The 18,922-nt window shown below is 40.2% G+C and overlaps 1 protein-coding gene and 1 long non-coding RNA gene across 2 annotated transcripts in view; one reads left to right on the forward strand and one right to left on the reverse strand.

The window, feature by feature from the left end:
- The window catches only part of xkr6b (XK, Kell blood group complex subunit-related family, member 6b), a 53,961-nt gene that overhangs the window by 11,232 nt on the left and 23,807 nt on the right, over positions 1-18,922 (forward strand). The window lies entirely within an intron of this gene.
- On the reverse strand, positions 1,218-11,254 carry LOC306819654. Its single transcript, XR_013778590.1, has 3 exons — positions 11,009-11,254; positions 8,688-8,785; positions 1,218-1,527 (listed from the first exon to the last, which is right to left on the reverse strand). It is a non-coding gene; the product is annotated as an uncharacterized lncRNA (long non-coding RNA).

The following is an 18,922-nucleotide window of genomic DNA, read 5'->3' on the forward strand; positions in this document are numbered from 1 at the left end:
TTCATTCTCACGGTGTCACACTAGCAGGGTTTCTCAGTCATCTCGTCTCACTCTCATATTTGCATGGTGATACCCTGCTTAGTGTGCTGTTACGCTGAGAAATGAGCTGTATGTAGGAGCGTTGCATGCAAAGTCAAAAGAGCAAAATCCTTTCACCAAATCAGTGCTGTTGTGCAGAGTGTGCATTCTGTCACAGCTCACTAAGCAAGGTGCCAATGTGCTAGCACGAAAATGAGAAATTATGTCAACAAAATCCTGCATCGCACTCAAGAGTCGAATACACCCAAAAACTGTTTCCAAAATGTGTTTAAATGCAAGCATGAACACACAAAGTTGTTACCGCTGAAACAGAATCTAAAAGATGCTCAAAAACATCTATTGTATGAAAAGTGTCAGCATCCTGATTATTTTTCTAAAACACCAGAGACCCAGGTGCAGCTCACATAGCTTGGCAGACTAAAGGCCGTGACACACCAAGGCTGTGGTGAGCGGTCGTTGCCCTAGTTTTTGCAGTGTGTCCTGCTCCGTCGCTACCAGCAGTCGCCAGCTCGGTGAGATCTGCACAGCAGTTGCCGGCGCGGTTGGGGGTTGGAATCTCTCTGATTGGCTGTTCAGCCTTGTAAAACAAGAGAGCCAATGGTACAAGAAGAGGAATAACGGAAGCACCTCTTCTGCGCTTGCTCCACTAATAGACGACCAAGGGCTGACAAAGGCAATGCAATTTTCAACTTTTTATCAGACATTATTCTCGATTAAAAGTACCTGCAGTAAATTACGAGTGATGAGCGACTGAGAAAATCCTTTTCTCGCATCGAAACAGTTTATCCGCATTCTTCCTTGTCCTCTTCCGGTTTCCCCCTTTTGGAATGACAATTACAGACCGCCGCCGCCTGCTGGCATGGAGAGTTTTTGCCTCTCCTTGGTTGTAGTCTTTGCTGTGTTCTAGTGCAACTTTTTGGCCAAGACAAAGGACGTTGTGTGGTAACGCCACACAACGCCTTCGTTGGCATTTATCTTTGCTGTCTGCTTGGTGTGTCAGGACATTAAGGCGGAGCCACTCCATCGAAACAGACATGGCTTAATTTTCAAACCACTGCCAGCTCCTTTGTAAGCTGTGACTAAAGACACTGATAGCAAGGTATGTTGTTGACATCAGGATTCTCTAACAACTATTGATTATCAGCAGACTAATTAGTATATAGTTTATAATTTTCAGTAACTTGCCCATCACTGATCTCTTATTTCTATCTAACTCACATTCATAAACACTTATAAGTATATATCACAAATGTCTAACGCTCTTGAAAACTTAAACACAACACAGAAAATGTGTTCTGTCCCATATAGTGTAAGGAGCCTCATCATATTTAGGACGGCTCATATTCAGGCCTCCTGCTCAGCAGTCCATCACTGTCCTTTCTCTGTCCTTCCTCTCTCCTCCTCATAACTGTGGCTAGGGTGGCTCTCACCTTGGTACGGGTGAACATGGTATGCCAGGAGAGCTAAATTGGGTTCTTGAGGGCTGACCTGAGAGGAACACAGCAAAGAGATCATCAGCTCCAGAGTCCAACAGTGATCAAGCTGATGTCAAATATCAGCACTTCTTCAGGCCTGCAAAGGAATGGGTCTACAACAAGTGTGCTTGAGATGCTGCTCAGACCTATTTTTATCGCTTCCTTGTTATTTCTTTTCTCTGTGACTCCCGCACCTCTTCATGCCCCTTCAATCACCTTCTGTTACTGTTGGTACTTTCTCCTTTCCCACCTTTCCCGTGCATCTTCCCTTTTTTTGCCTATATCGCCCCTTTTTCTTCTCACATCTGTTTATTTTTTCTAACCGTCCTCCCTTTCTGGATCTTTGCACTCCGAGTGGGCACACTAACAAGAGCCTGTCCACATACACCCTGTAAAGTTTACTTATGAGCTCAGGCAAAAGTAAAAAGGCCTCACTGATGTCACTCTTATGTCACCGCTCGTAAATACATGATGTACTCACAAGAAAGAAAGTACACTTATGACTTCAGCCACCTGCCTTGCGCTCGTCCTCCATATGTTAAAATGTGTACATGTAAAGTATGCAAATGTGTGAGTTTGAGCACAGGAGGTGTGAATGTTCTTCAGCCTTATGCTACAGTGTTGAGAGGCTCATGACGCATTTCATATGGTAGTGTAAAACATCTGACGCGTTGCAGTTAAGTTTGTCTCTGCAAGACGATATGTTACGCCGTTGATTAGATTATTACAGTTTAAGAATCTTGTTAGTCAAACACAGTGTTAAGGGACAGACGTATTGAATCCAAGGAAACAGAACAGAAATGACAAGGTAATGTCAATGAAGAGTGAGATGATGGAGACAAAACAACTTTACATAGACTGAATTTTGTAAAGGTGATGACTTTTTTTTATGTTTCCAAAGACTTGTTTGTACTGTATCTGCTTAAATTAAAGATTTATTATCTTATTATCTCAATAAATTTGAGAAGTAACTACAAGCACGACAAGTTACCACAAATAGTAGTGGCTTTATAATAAGACCTTACTCCCAACAGTGTTGTACACATGAGCCTGCTGCTTTGATTCAGTGCAGCAATGTGTGAATGCATGCCTAAGCACAAAGACAGACACATCCTAATTAAAGAAATGTTCTGAATGACATGATACATTCATACAAGCCAAACACATTTCTTGTATTCAAACATATTCGAAAACCAAATCAACCTTTAAAAAAATTGGGCTCAAGATTTGTAACATATCGTTCCACTGCAGTGGTTTCAGGATGAAATGTAGCCAGTGAGATATTTCCAGCCACTGTGTCTAAGTGGATTAGTTCTGTATTCCTCTAAGGGACATTTAAAAACTGCTACTGTGACTCCCTTTCCTCCATATGGATTACAGGTTTGGAAGAAACAGCAAAAAGTCGACCATGAATATCTGTCAGAGCAAAGGCTGTTTCGTTATTTCCCACACACATTACAACTAAAAAGAACACAAAAGAGCAGATGGCTTGCATCTCATCTCAAATTTAACAAAGGAAATTAGCTGTCATTTTTTTTACAGTATATCATGGAGCCTTCATGCATGGACAGGACATACAAACCAAACAATTTCATTCTCATAATCTTCATCTTTCCCCCCACTGTTTTTGTCTTTCTTTCTTTATCTGTCTGTCTTCTCTCACCACCCATTCATCTTCCTTTATCATCAATATGGCACATTGAAATTATATCTTAACCTAAACAAGTACATTTATAATGACTGCCAAACAAATGTTCTCACAAACACAAATGTAATGACAATAATGTAATGTTTCGTATTGAATTACCCAAAAGTGGATGGCAATCAATCTTTCTATATTTGCCTCTCCTCACATTTGGCAATAAATATATTTAAGTTCTCTGAAGTTATGATGGAGAAAGGATCAAGATTAGTGGGAAGTTTAATCATGAAGCCGTTTGAAATAAGCTTAAAATGTATCTGAGTACTGGGCATAATACCGGCATGGAATTCTTTTGGTGTGTGCCGAGGACAAAGGTCCTTAATAACACAAAATCAAGCAACACTGACAAATGTTTCAATGTCTGTTTATTGATTTATTCTGGTCTTTTTTTGATATTCTGATTTCAGTAAAATACTTTGAGGATTGTCCAAAACCGTTTAGGTCCAAGAGAGAGAAAGGTTTTTGGGTTTTTTTTGTCCTGTCTGGCATTTTTGCCTCATAGTCACAAGAGACTACAAACTGGTCTTTGTCTTTTTTGGCATGGTCGAGCTCTCCTCCCTCTCACCTTCCCACTGGGCACCAATCTCTGCTCTTTGAAGACAAGTTAATGCAACAAAACATTTGAGTCACTGTTTTTTTTACTTAAAATAAAGTATTGACTTATATGAAAGAATGACGCTCAATCATCATCTGTGTGTGTGTGTGTGTGTGTGTGTGTGTGTGTGTGCGTGTGTGTGTGTGTGTGTGTGTGTGCGTGTGTGTGTGTGTGTAATGACTGTGTCCTTTGGACTGGATTTAGAGGTTTTGATTGGTTTTGGGATGTTTCTGGATTGGGGAGTTGATGTTGTTCTCCCAGCCAATGACAGTGTACAGGTGAGATTGGAAGAAATACAATTCAGGAATGAATGCCATTCAAACTGGTGAGTATTACAGATTGCAGACCTAGCGGCAGAGGAAAGAAAATATAAGTAAGACAAAACCCCACGTGGATAAAACTGGTTCAAAAACACGGCTGAACCTTGGGTGGGCTTTTACCTGTATATATGGAGTTTGTCTTTTTTCTTCTGTTGGACAGGCATTTACCAAAAACCAAAGATTAGCTTGTGCTAACTAGTAAATAGGCTTTTCTATTCCAACAAATGTCATTCTCAGGTGGCTTGAAGGTTTAAAAAAACATTATTTCATACTTACAGAATTACTTTCATAAAAGCAAGTACACAGTAAATAAATTCATGATTAAATTAACCAAGAAGGTTTTTATACTGTATATACACTTATAAACTGATAAAATCTGTCATCACAGTTTAACTGAGAAACATCTCAACCTTGTAAATCAACTGCACTTGCAATTACACCATTATATTACATAACAGTGTATACTATTACAAGGCACATACTAATCACCTGAATAATTATCAGTGTAAGGAGTGGAGGCTGGCTCCAACATATGCATTATTACATGAATATACCATACCGAATGTTGTTAAAATGTTACAGTCATTTTCACACTTCGGCTGACTGCGTGTGTCCGTGCGTACATGCAGGCATACGTGTTTGTGCGTTCCTGGTTGTTGATGATTACTTCATGTGTCAGGTTTCATTTACACCTGTCCTTGACAGAGTCTCAATGAAAGTAATTGAGCCAAACATCAATTTGCCTAAGGTTTCTCAAAATGTCCGAGCAGTCATTAACATGCTTCGCATCAAAGCTCGGGGAGTTTTTTTCTTTTTTTCCAGATCAAACCACACGATGTGTGTATGTGTGCATACTTGAGAGAGAGAAGCAAAGATGGACGTACAAAAACATCATATGAGCTGCAGTGCTGCAGAGGATGTTGATTATAAGTTTTAAAAGTGGTCTGTGTGCTTCTTTTAAAGAGAGAATTCATTTGTTCTGTAGTGAGTATTATTTAATAGTCCATCTGACAGTACAGTAATAATGCAATTAATTATTTCACACTGAACTCCCTGAACAGTTTTAATTAGCTCTTTGCACAGCATCTGCCCATCAGTATTACAATATTAAAATCTCGCACTCCATTTTCCAAGTGTCGCACTTGCTGTGGAATTCATCATCAGCGTTGGTGGAAAGCATATGTTGTGTAAATACAGTAAAGCTGTTGAGAAAAAAAGTATCTGGACTTTAAGACACATTGGGAGGATTTACACTTAAGGGAACAAACAAGTCTGCAAGCTTTATTTGCTCTGCCACTTGCCCCTCCCATTCAGACAGATTCCTAGTTCACCAGATGTAGATCAAGACAATCACTACTATAATCTCCAAAAGGGCAGGTTTTATCACCGTTATGGCCAAGCAAGACGGCTGCAACTTCGGTGAAACATGCTGACTCAGCTACAGAGGCGCTGCTTGTCAACAGGCAAGGCAGGCAACTGCCAGCACTCAGTCTCATGCGTCACACTCACTATTGTGGTGAAAACTACATTTCGTCGATGAAAGTCAATAAAGAAAGATGAAGAGAATGTCATGGTTTGGTTTTTGTTCTGTATTTAATCTTGTTTTAGTTTATTATTTCCCTAGTGTTCGGTGTATGTATGTTCCTAGTGTGTTTACTTTAGTCCGTAGTGTGTTTCCCTGTGTCCTTGTGTTCTTCTATGTTGCCTGTTAGTTTATTTCCTGTCTTGTGTTTTAAGTCTAGTCTTTAGTGTTTCCTGTTATATTTTGTAGATCTGGTTTTGGTGGTGGTATCAGTGTTGGGTTTTACTTTGTACTTGTCCTCAGTGTTCTGGTCTTGTGTTCTTTGTTCCTTGTGTTTCCCGCCTTTCTGATTACCTATCTGATCTATTTAGTCTCTGTGTTTGCCTCAGTTTCTTGTCGTGTATTGTCTTGTCGGATGTCAGTTGTCGTGGCCTGTTGTTTCCTCTCCCTGCTCCATGTGTTTCTCCTCGTCGTGGTTTTTGGATTTTTGGTTTTTCTAAGTAAGTTTTTGTTTTTGCCTTTTTTTTGTTAAAATAAATTAATGTATTCTGCACTTGGGTCCTCCCTGTTTCCTGCCTGCTACTCCGTGACAGAGAAGTTATCTGTCTTTAGGAGAGAAAAAAGGAACAGGAAGAAAGAGGAAGAGGAGTAAGTGTGGGGACACTGGCAGAAATAATGGTGATGAACACTGTATGTGGGGCCCCCCAAATGATTTTTGTTAAGGCCCTTAAAGACTCGAGAATCACCACTGCTCTGCTAACAGGTCGGTCTTACCCAAACTGTGGAATGGTTCATATTGTGTTAAAAAGTGTTGGCTAAAAGTTAGAACTGCTGCAGCATCACATCTCGTTTGCTTGTTAGCATGGTTGTTTTTAATGATCGTCGTATCTACAGCCACTTTGGTCTGTTCCTGTGAATAACAGCCCTTGTGAATTGACGAAATGTAACATCAGTCCAATCCATTTTGCATTTGGTTGTGAATCAGGAAAAGCCAAGTTAGTGGTTTACAGGAAATCTTTATTCGAAATGTGACAAAATAAAGACCAAGTCCTTACGGGAATCTGAATAGAAGTGATCAAAAACTGGATTCCTGTCGGGCTCACTGGATGTAAACAATGCACAGATCTTGTTGATGGAATAGGGTTGTATGAGGTTTGCATCATTTGGTCACAACGACAGCTGAAAGCAGCAGATAATGGAGAAGCTGTTTGAGTTTGACACCAACAAGATGATTGGCTCACAGAGGTTTGGCTGTAAATTGTTTGGGTAAGAACACAACTGATCTGGGTGAAGAAGTGAAAAAACGTGTCCTGAAATTCCTTCATAAAAAGGAGATATTTAAACCAGAGTGTTATTACAGAGTGCATATTTACTTGTGTGGAGTTTTTCTGCCTAAATATAGTCATACTCAAAATGTGCATATTTTAGAATCTGATTTGGGACAAAAGTTTCGATCTTTCCAACTATGTTTTGACATAGATACTTCTCTGTGTTTGGCCTGTGGTCAGGGAGCCGTGTGTATCGAGAACTGTTAATGAGGTAATGCCCTGCTGCAAACTGTGACCTAGATTTATAGTCTAGTCCAGCACTGACCAGTCAAACCACTGCTGCTGTATAGTGGCAGAGCATGGCTATCATTCCAGCTCTAATTATACAGAGCAAATGGAGAAAAAAAACCCTTTCTTTGCCTGTATTTAAACTCAAATATATATTTTGATAAGAAAAACGTATTTGAAGCGTGCAAGAGTATTTACTGATGGTAGCAACAGAGAAATGATTAGAGTAGAAATAAAGGGTTCTTCAATGATAGTTTATATAAAGAGAAAAGGTTGGACAGGCTGACAATTAGTGAATTTTATCAGATATTTGGCCATGCTGGGAAAAAGAGAAGGCATTGGCTTTTTTCCACCAAGGAAAGGAGTAATGGATTTTGTGCGAAACATAATTGCAATAGATTCAGAATCATGAAATTAAAATACTAGTTGGACCCCTCACAAGCTGCCTAAAGCAGAGGTTAGAATTTTAAAATGTTCACCAGTAAGGTGCCAGGTATCTCAACTTTGAGCCGCTCTCATTGATTTCTCTACAGGTGTTGAATTAAATCTTGGTATATACATATCTGATAAAACATCTTTATGAACACGTGAATAAATGTCTTGTTCAGGAATATGTTCCCAGATTTTTGCAGTATTACCTCACTACTTAAAATATATTCTGGTAGAAATAAACAAAGGTCAGGGAAATTGTATAGGTTTTTCAGGTAGATAATGATGTGCAAAAAAAAAAGCCTGCATGATGCAGGAATGACTGTTAAAAAAAAAAAAAGTTAATTTAGGGGAAAGTATGCAATGGTAAAAGTGTCGTCATGAGTGAGAAAGTGTGAAATGCAGCTATTTTAAACTCTAAGCTGAAATACAGAAAAATATTTTCTGAAACCAAAACAAATATAACCAACACTACCTGCATGCCTCGATATGTGATTCTGAATCAGAGAATGATTTTCTATTTTACTATAAAGATCCATAAAAAAACAAGCAGTTTAAGAATCAGGGGCTCAGCCACTCAAGTTTGTCAGAGTATCAAAATGTGAATTGTTAGTGAAAACAAGGTCAGGATGAATCGATCTACACATCCAGGTGAATGTGTTCTACACAATGCACTTGTGTCCAGTCAAGTAAAAAACCTTGTGTGCTCTCAGACATCCACCTGTCTGACCTGCTGAACCGGCTGCTACATGGGAAGCCGTGTCACAGGGCGACCTTGGTGACTCACACCAGCCTGAGCAGTCTGCCTCTGTGAAGTTTTGTCTTAATGTGCTTGTCTTCAATCCTTCTGTTCATCCACGCCACTCTCACTCTTCTTCACATTTCTGCTGCTTTCCCTCCCTGGGGCATCTTGTGTTTTTTTTTTGTTTTTTTTCCTTTACAGCTTTGACGTTTTTCCCCTCACATTTCTGCTCACACAGTCATGTCATTCTTTCTCTCACTAGCTCCCATTCCTCTGCTGTTTTTTTTTTTTTTTTTCCCAGACTTACCCCGGTGGGCCTCGGCGGGCAGCAGGCGATGACAGTTGTATTAACAGTCGATTGCGAGGTCACTTTGGCTCAGCCCCACTGAGACTCAACAGCACTGTCTAAGCCACAGAAACAAAGAGAGAGGGGGTGGTAAATGGAAAATACTGAAAAACAGAGAAAGTAGTATATTGTAAACTGAGACCATTATATCATATACTCGATATAAAGAGAGAGAGAACAACGGGATAAAAATGGGACTAGTAATGAAACAGAGTTATGAGTGAAATCAAATCTGAAGAAGGTACCAGAGGTAAAATAAGGTGAATACATTAATCTCAAGTGCACTCAATGTTTTATTTCCTACTGTGCAAAAAGGAAAGAAAATAACCCAAACCCTTGCGGTGTGGATGATTTTTGTGACATGATCGCTGAACTCCACCTACGCATGTTTATGTTTATTTACTGTCCTTTTAGCTTGTCTAAGGTTACAGACAGACTTCGTGTGGGAGTTAAAAATCTAATGGAGAGGACCCCTACGTGTCTTGATTGACATTCAATCGTCATGGCAACGAGTGGGCCGAGAGCGACTGCTCTCCCGAGAGCTTTTAGTCGCTTGGTTGCAAGGAGGAAAGAAAGGGACTGAAGAGGTTCTAATTGAAGCCTTATGACATTTCTAGAGCTGGACTCTGGAGCAGAAATGTACCCTGTTAACCCCGATGCAGATGTTCAAATCGTTGAAGAGTAGCTAACGAGCCTTTATTTAAATGTAGCAGTAAGTCTTTATTATGTTTGTATGTTTATGCACCTTTATGTCTTACTGTCTTGTTGTTATAATTACACAATTTCTTCTAGAAAATAGCTTATTAGCAGTGTCTTTCAAGACCACCAAAAACTCCAGTATGTTTTGCTGGACTGTGGTTCAGGTCCCGTCTCTTTTTGTACGATTCTTTGGTAAATAAAAACGGATTTTGTTTATATTAAATCTCCTATATTATCCTAATCAATCCAATTATTTTTCATGGTCCTTTGTTTATATTTATATTTCCCACTGTGTTCTGATGAATTTTCTCACAGATGTTAATTTACAGATTTTACTGAACTGGCACAAAAGTTGCAGCAGCATTTGAGGTGACATTACTATTGTTTCTTCTTTCCCAGTTGAACTGTAGTGTTCAGCAGCACTGTGATGTTGATAACAAGGTTCTATGGTCGGTCTTGGGTTCAGGCTTGCAACATGTTGAGTTAACACTGTGTCACTCCCAGATGGTGTTTGTCTCTGTGCTGTGATCTCGTTTGGTACAGTGACTAATCACACTGTCTCATATTGCCTGGACTGAACCTCTGCCTATCCCTCATTGTTACTGTTTCTGAATTTCTCTCTCCACTCTGACACTTGTCTCCTTGCAAGCTTTGCAGAAAGTGAAGAATCTGTGTGAGCTGTTGAACAAACAGCGATATGAGCCGTCGCTCTTATGTTTGTGCATGGAAGAAAAGAGAAAGGTGGGTGGTGGAGTGGACGGGGAATCCCTTTGAATCAGAGCCTTAACACGGTGTTTGTTTTCCACATTTGCTATGTGCACACCAGGATTTCTTAAGCAAACTTAATCTTCCTTCAGTTCCATTTCATTTGCAGGTATCATTTGATACGGGTGTTGAAACATTTACACAAAAGTCACATCTAGTTACCATAGCATCCATTTGTAAGCTCAAACCCCCCCCTGCTGCGGTCCAAGTGTGGGGGCGTATCGAACCCTCTGCAGATTGTGTCATTCCAAAGCGCCACACAGCAGGGGTCCACTCAACATATTGGATCTGGGGTGGGCGGATTCCTGGTTTTGCACAAGATGTTTTGTCTTAGTCTGCCTATTTTGCAGGGTGATGAGAGAAAAGAGCCTCCCGCAAAGCTGCTCTGTGTTCTGCTTGAGGGCTACAGATTTGCTCTGCATTACAATGTCATGTGGTTTTCAGGGACTCATTTTATTTGCTACTCTGTATGACATTTCTCACATTTTAACAGATAGCAAAGATGGGAAAGATATGGAGTTACAAAGCTCTAAATTTCAATTGTCAATTCTTAGTTATTCCCAACTATGGTTCCTTTGAATGTTGGTGGCAGGGAGAGTTAAAAATCCTAAAAATTAAAATACAGGAAGTTTTAAGTTGAGATGATGGCCTCTTAATGGTGTTTGTTTTGTACATCGACGCAAAGAGGATGGCAGGCTGTATTAATTACTTATTTAAAATATCCAAGCAGTTGTGTCTTGTGTTATTGTCCTAAAGTACCAACAAACAGATCTCAAGTGCAGAAGGTGTATGAGCATATCTTCTGACAAGGCACTTACTTTTTGGCTCCTCCCACCATTTCATGGCCTCTTTTTTCTTCTCCTTGGCTGTCAGGTATCATTCTGGTTGCTGGCAGCTCCTCTGAGAATTGAGTAAAGGAGCTGTGTGTAAGGCCCGAGGCGGGGCCGCTACTGAGCCAGTTCTCCTCTTCTGCCAGGAAATTACAGTTTCTCTCATTCTCTCAGTCACACACTGCCTGCTGGAGACAGAGGAAATTGACAAAGGATGGAAGGATCCAAAATTAGGAGGGATTATGGTGGATTTACGACACAATGTCTGGCACCTGCTTTATTTGAAAGTAAAACAAATTAAAACCCTGACCTAATATTTGCACACAAATAAAGTGAAGAGGATTTTTTTTCTCAGGCAATACTTTCAGTGTTAAGATCTAATTGGAACGTGTTAAAAACTTTGCGCAAGGTCTCTAGCTAACTCTAGCATGGTTGAACTCAAATGATGAGAATGGCAGACATTGTTCCTGCTAAACATTCAGCAAAGCAACTCAAGGTTTATTAACACTGTACTGTATAACACATTTCAACCACCAGACGCGTGCAGAATAAATCGTCAGGCAGGTGCCAGTCAAAAAAAGGACTTTTTCCCATTGACGAAACATCAAGGAAAGTCATGTAACAGAGCAGATTTTAACACTCTGGAAGCTTCTTTTTTCAACGTTTTTCATAAAAAAGAGTGAACAAAAGTGGTTAAAAAGACTGAGAGAAGAAAGATAAAGGAGCAACACAGGAGATTAAAAAACGAGGAAAACTCACAGACTGAGAGTGAACAGGGATGAAATAAGAAACTGAAGGTAATAAAAGAGATGACTATTGAGTGGGTCTCAACCAAAGGACCCATGAAAGAGACTTTGAAAAGCCTCTCTGCCTATATACTATGCAAAATGGTTTTGATCTCTGTCTGCAGGGCTCATGAATGACTGCTGATCTTTCTTTTAAAGCCTGCCTTCACATCTTTTACAATGTCTACACAGTAAGACATGACCTGGTTAAAGCTTTTCAAATCTACGATGTAGTGAAGTAGTTCAAGCCTTAAAGGATGACTTTACAGCAGCAGATTAAGCATTGCAATATTGTAACTGGTTAAGGATGAGTTGGCACTTTTCCAACAAATGCCTCTGTGGATGTGACTTTTGATCTTACCAAAACTTTTAACTTCTTGACATATTAAGGAAAAAATGAAAGTCTGCTTTCAGACCTAAATGTTGATTCTATTTTCTTAAACTTAACTATGAAGCTACAAGCCATCAAGGATATCTTATAGTTTTGCATACGAATAAATTGGGAAATAGCTGGTTTAGTCCTGTTTAAAATGCTTTCTGCAAAATACATTAAGAAACAAGTGTAAAAATGACAATCCTGTTTTTTAAGGGGGCTTGTTGTTAGAATTTCTTGGTTTAGCTGTTGCTGGCTAATATTTAAAAGACATACGGAGTGATATCAAATGCAAATCAACTTGTGTTTTCCATCACATATGTGTTCAGATCATTTGAAATTTGGTTAAGACTGTGTTTACAACGCTAATTATTAGAAATGATTTGAGAGAGATTAAACAATAAAACCAGATTTAGCCACAAACTAATGCAGTGTTCCATTCACCTCTGAACTTGGATCTGGGAATGACGTCATGTCCGAGTTAACTGGGTTCCTGTTGCATATTTGCAACAACTCAAACAAGAAACATGGACGCCTCCAGGAGTAGACTTGTTTTGTTAGCTAATACTTGGCAATAACACACTATGCAATATAAGTGTGAAAATGACAAGTCTACAGAGAGAAGTAGGTCATAACTGTCGGTGTGATTAACTAATTAAACACAATAGTTAGAGTTTAAACATTACTGTTGATACATGTAGCAGCCATGTTGGATTTTAGCTCAGGCTACTGAAGGTCCTCCATATTTCCAAGTCTGAATTCCGACTTCAAGGGGGGCTTTTTTTAATCGAATGATCATTGGAGAGTTTTATATTCAGGAAATCGCAACTGTTGCGTAATGCGATGCTAAGCTAAGAGTTAGCCAAAAATAGGTTGATCTTATAATTGTATTTTCATTTATGCTGTAAATCACAGCTTCATACTTTATTCAATCATAAGGTCAAAACATTACTTCAACACATTTCCCCAAATATGTTTCTCATTCTTGTTTGTTCTTCGGATCTATAGGATAACTGTGTGCAGGGTGGTACATTGGTGTTCCCTGGTCTGACTCAGGGTCACTGCACAGCTTTACAAGGTGAGCAACTGGCATTAAAGCCTCCACTAATGACTTATTGACTGCGTGCCACTGAGCATGCTCCATCGAGGGTGCTTCAAAGGTAGAGCTGCAGGGCTATGATGTGTTGTTCGATGGGACAAGACTGTTTGAAGTCAACTCTGCCTTGTCTTGCACTCTGACACAGACGAACGCAGCGGAGCATGGGGTAAAAATAGACACCTTTGAGCTGAGTATTCTGTCACGGAGCCGATGTGTGCAAAGATTTCTGTTGAAAACAAGTACATTTTGAGATGCATATATACTTAGCCTAAGACTAAGTATATAAGTCCATGTGTCACTTACTTTGTGTTCCGTACTGTTTACTGAATGCAGAGTATGTGTTTCTTTTCTTTCAGACTTGGCTCCATTTACAGCTTGTACTTGTGAGTGACCATGGTGTGTTCTTTATAGAGCTGCTCATACCCCAGCTTTCTTTAGGGAAGCAAACCAACTGTGACATATTGAGCCTTTCTGAGGGTGTTCCTCTCTCTCGTGTGCAGCCTTTGATGGAAGTGTGTCACAGACTTCAGATGCAGCCGTTTGATGTGGTCCGATGTGAACTAGGAGGGCCACCTGGGTGCACTGATAAGCATGCACACACAAACTTGCTAATTATCTACTCCCAGATGTTTAGTTTTTGGATGTGTTGCAACCATGGCACAGAGGGAATACATCTAACGGGACAACACCAACGAAATCAGGTTACATGAATTAGCCTTTTCATTAACTGGGCCTCTCTATTGCTCCAATTCCTTCCTGCATCTATACGTTTAGTGCAAAATACTCCCTGGCCTTTTCTGTATGGTTATTTAATCAGATACAACAAAGACATGGAAAGAGCTGGACCATAGTAGGTATCAGTACTCTACTTAAATAATTCCACTCAGTTAGCATTACATGTGAATAATAAACAAATTATGAATGGTACACTAACTGTAGTGTATTACTTCTCCAGCCACAGCCTCAGCTTTATTCAACATGCACATGTGCATTAGCAGAGAAGATGAACCTGTGATGTTACCATCCCCTGTCATTTTATTCAGGACTGAGGTTTGAAGACCTCCAGTGTAAACACAACTGATCAGTGACACACTGCAGGAAACAAAGCAGGCTACAAAGAGATCTGTGTCCAACTTTTTAGGGTATAGAGCATGTAATCAGCAAGCACTTCAGGTGATGGGGGTCCTCAAGTATCTAGATAACTGCAGATGCCCATCTCATACTGTAGAGACAACATTTAACATTTACTGTAACTGTTGCATCTTTTATGAAAATAGCCTTGTCTCTCCCCTTTCAAATGTAATTTGTCAATTATACGTAAATTCATTCATTTTCGATGATCACCTCTGGGAGTCAATCGCTTCTCAAACAGAAGGTCAGGGGTTGGATCCCAGTTCCTGCACTTACATTTTGAAGTGTCCTTGGGCAAGACACTGCACCCCAAATTGTTCCTGCTGCTGCTTTAATGGGGTGTGAATGTGTATGAATGGATTAGTTAATACTGATGGACATGTGTGAATGGCTAAATGTGACCTGTGGTGTTAAAAATGCTTTAAGTAATCAGAAGACTGTGCTTAACAAGCTGCAGCCCATTTACCATTGACCTATTGTCAACATGCAACCACACCTAATGAGCTGCCAACTGAAGTGATTAAATATCATCACACTATTCTATTCATAGAAAACTACAGGGATTGGTCTGATGTTGTGATTGGTAACATTTTCAAGTGGCAATTAAGAGAATGAAAATGGTTAAATTTGATAAACGGGGAGTTTTTCATGAATGAAATGCAACTGTCAAGAAAAATGAGTGATGTCCCTCTGCCTATTGATATAAATAATCCCATTATCTCTCTTAAACCCTTGTACTCTGTAGTATTGTGGAAAAGTTATGGTGGAATTTCAGCGCACACTGTACGACTGAATCGTTTACGACCTCCTACCAAAACCCGTAATGTATGTGCTCACACTGTGCGAGTGAAGTCAGGACATAGCATTTACAATTGTCAATAGCAAACCCCTGAAGGTTGACGAAGACAAAGGTTGGAGTCAGATTTATGTGTACTTCAGTTGCCGCTCAAATACACACGTTGGCAAAAACACTCACAATCTGCATCACTATTAAACACAAGCTTACTTATACAAGCTACTAACTCACAACAAAGTGCCCTGTCAGCATCATTTCTTCTGTGATTGGAGGGGGCAGACAGGTTCAACAGGCATGCTTGCTGCTGCCATGGTGATTTTGGACGGTTTGTGCAGGCACAATCAGAAAGGAGCTGGGAACTGGCTTGTGGCTCTGCTCTCACTCTGCAAGTGTGTGCAGTAGTATGACCAAAATATCAAACCTGCGAGAAAATCATTAATCACCCATCAGGAGCAGAAGATCAGGCCGTGATTGGCCGTTATGCCTCTGTGTAAACTGCACGACTTATGACGTATGATTGGGCTGAAATTTGGTCAGCTTCATAAGTAGTCGTCAGCTCAAATCGAGAGCATGTAACTTTACAAAAAGACTGACTCATACTAAATGTTGTCTGTATAACACATGGCTGCAGTGTGATAGCAAATAATGACACAATTTCAAGTAGTTAGCTGCTTGGGTATGTTAAACAACAGTGTGTGGATGTTATTTACTTTGTTTCCTGTGGGCAGTGCATTTTTTTCCTTCTTGGTAGGAAGAGAAACCTTGCAATACAGCCACAATTTACAATTTATTGGCTTCAAAATCTTCATGATTAACTTGTTTGAACTTTCCAAATATTTAGTCGGGAGCAAAGAGGCCGAAGCTTAGCAGGATATTCACCATCCATGGCCTTCAAAGCCATACCATACTCTTTGGTTCAGCTGTTAAGATGCAGAATGACATTCTAGGTGTCAGACACAAGCGCCTTAGCCCACAATGAAGGAGAAAAAGACCTCAACATGTCCTTTCTCTTTTTGAATCTCCATCACATCCCCGTCTCTGTCTCTTTTACGTTCCAAGTGTTCCCAGGGTGCGTTGGTATTGACAGTTTGTTTTTTCCCCCCCACAATGTGCAAACATTTCAAGAGACTGTCACTTCCTATTTTCTATTTAATATTTCAGCGTGCGGTGTTACTGGGAGTTGTTGCTACAGGGTCTGCCACAGGGATTGAGGCGTCAGTGACTTGCATATACAGAATTTGTTTGCTGTTTAAAGTTAGAGTGAAAGAGTTAGAATGAAAAATGCGTTTTTATGTGTGTGTGTGTGTGTGTGTGTGTGTGTGTGTGTGTGTGTGTGTGTGTGTGTGTGTGTGTGTGTGTGTGTGTGTGTGTGTGAAGACATGTATGTATTTTTAGCAAGAGATGTGCAACTATTTCATTCTCATATTCAGTGAGGGCTCCACCCTCCCTGAATAAAAAAGGATATGCTCATGAAACCCAAAAGGTTTTTGAAACACTGGAAAAATCGTCTTCTCTCTCTACGAGATGCTGTCTGACGAGGAAAACCTCTCTGATTGGCTTTTATTGTTTTAACAGGCTTATTTGAGAACTCAGTAAAATTGTCTACTTTATGGAAGCATTCAAGACATGCTAAAAGTTACTCAGGTCCCTCCTGGATTATTTTCATCTGCAGTTCAATTCAAGTGAATAATTTACTTCTTTCCCAATGTCTTAAGGTAGCAAGACAAGAGAAAATACCTTTTTTCCCCAAAGCTGTGTGCTTCTTCTGACAGTTCCTTTTGTGATTTAGTTTTCCCCACTTGCTGTTAAAGCATGAGTAGGGTTTTGCCTTCCCTCCCTGAGAGAGCGCTGGAGTAATAGCAGCTGCTCAGTCCTGATTAGAGCCACCGTCCTTATAGACCCAGGCCCACACATCTCTGTCCTACTTTCTCTTCGTCTCCTCCTGATCTTTCTCTCTGCGCAGCTCACCACCACCTCCAAAAGTCATGCTCCAAGCCGCTGCTTAAGAATCACAAAATCACTATGCGTACCATATTTGTTGTTGATCCCTGCTCCAATTTTTTGAAAACCTCTCTTGGTTGACACCCAACTGATAAATTCTGATCCTTTGAGAAGATCTGAAGCATTTTCAGCATGTATAAAAAAAATCAACAAGCAACACTTACATGTACACAGGCCGACCTATGGTAACTCTTGGGGCAGACGTTTCCGAGGTTTGCTTTCCAAAACTGGTTAATCTAGGTACGCACCTACAAACGTATTAATCATTAAAAAGACGATTATCGTTCTATTTCCATGTATTAATTTTTCCTGTGGACTTGAACCCAGGACAGCCACATGCCTCTGCACATGGTGCACCCGTTCAAACTATACTTGACCAGCTACCAACATAATTGTTATAGCTTTTTTAGTCATGTTAATATAAGCCAATAATATACTGCAGTTAAAAGCACAGAAAGTTCTTTAGACCTATTTGCTGGTTTGGGGTTAGCCAGTCACATATATCTGTGCACTTCTTTCTTTTTTTCTGTCGAATTGATCAGCAGACAGACTGAAGCTGCTCAGATTACAGCATGGTCAGGCTGAGTTGAGCTGCTACACGTGGGATGCTTTTTATGAAAAATTTAAAACCATATCTTCACCTCTTCAGTGAGTCTTGTGTAACTTTAGCAGAAATCAATACTGGTATGCACCCTCTGTGCATTTTGTGCATTTAAGCAGAGCAGTGTTAAGGAGACACGATGTTTTAAACTGATGGCCTGTCTTTGGATATATTAATATTCTATCTCATTGTTTTAAAAGAATCAAAAGATGCAAAATGATTCATTAAACACATTTGGAAAACACCATATGAAAGTCAGTGTGGGAGTCCCGGGGGAACATTGGCATGGTTTGTTCATCTTGTCCATACATCCAAAGCGATGTTACATTAATAGTCATATTTTATGACTTTCATGAAATAAAAAGAAGAGCGAAGCCGAGGAGTAACAGAAGAGGATCAAAGTGAGCGAGGAGGAGGAAGGAGAGAGGCTTCCTGTCGTTTTCCCCCGGGCTGAGTGCGAGCGAGTTGTTCAGCCTGAAGTCGGACATGCTCAGGGGTTTTGTGAATGAAATGGACGCCTTGGCACTGTGCCAGTACATTACACAGCTAGCTTTTCTCCCGTCTTTCTTCCTATCCGCTGTCCTCTCTCCCTCCCTATTCATCAGGAGGCTTCCCAGACAGCAACATGTTGGAGTCCAGTTACCATCACTTAGCAACTCCCATGAGTCAACAGCTTCCTCTGATGCTCACTCGCTCAACTCTCTCTTGCTCTGACTTGCTTTCCATTTGTCTAAATACACTTCAAATCAGCTTCACTTAGATACAGTTCAGTTTAAGCAGTGTACTGGATGTTGTGCTTACTCATCAATAATGAGTTAAACTATAGCATGTTGGCCTTTAATGGATAGGAAAGCTGAAGAAAGAAAGGAAATGTTGGGAGAGGGAGAGGGGAGGATGACATACAGCGAAGGGCCAAGATCAGAATCAAGGAACCCACGGCCGCTGTGTCGAGGACTGCAGCCTCTGTTCATGGTGCTCACAACATAACCACAACACAACCCAACACAACCACCCCAACATAGACATGTTTATTGTTGTACACAGACTTTAAATAATAGTGTTTCAACATTAGCTCTATGTATAATTTAGGATGTCATATATGTTAGTTGCTTCATA

The sequence above is a fragment of the Symphodus melops genome (assembly GCF_947650265.1).
Source record: "Symphodus melops genome assembly, chromosome: 1".
Classification (NCBI taxonomy): domain Eukaryota; kingdom Metazoa; phylum Chordata; class Actinopteri; order Labriformes; family Labridae; genus Symphodus; species Symphodus melops.